The following is a 481-nucleotide window of genomic DNA, read 5'->3' on the forward strand; positions in this document are numbered from 1 at the left end:
TGTGTGTGTCTGTGTGTATATCTCTGTGTGTATATGTGTGTGTTCTTGTGTATGTGTGTGTGAGTGTGTGTGTGTGTGTGTGTGTGTGTGTGTGTATCTAGAGGTCAGAGGGCAGTGTGAGGAGTCGGCCCTCCTCTTCCACTGTGTGGGTCCCAGGGCTTGACCTCAGGTTGCCGGCTTGGTGGCAGCTGCCCTGATCCTGCTCACCTTAGCAGCCTGTGAGTGCTCTTATGAATTGTTCCTGTGAAGAGCCAGGATTGCGCCTTTCAGAGCCCCAGCAGCCGCCTTTGCTGTCGCTTTTGCTCCTTCCACAGTCGTGGGGGGGAGGGGCACTCGGGCCGAGTGCTTTATAGTTTCATTCCTCCGCCTCTCACAAATCGCAGAACAGGAAGTGAGGTTGGGGACTAAATCGCTTGTCAGAGGCCAAAGAACAAATTCTCTGTGGGGTGTGTGTTTACCTGACAGCTTATTCTGAAAACCT

The sequence above is a fragment of the Psammomys obesus genome, unplaced genomic scaffold, assembly GCF_907164565.1.
Source record: "Psammomys obesus unplaced genomic scaffold, mPsaObe1.curated_primary_1811, whole genome shotgun sequence".
NCBI classification, from domain to species: domain Eukaryota; kingdom Metazoa; phylum Chordata; class Mammalia; order Rodentia; family Muridae; genus Psammomys; species Psammomys obesus.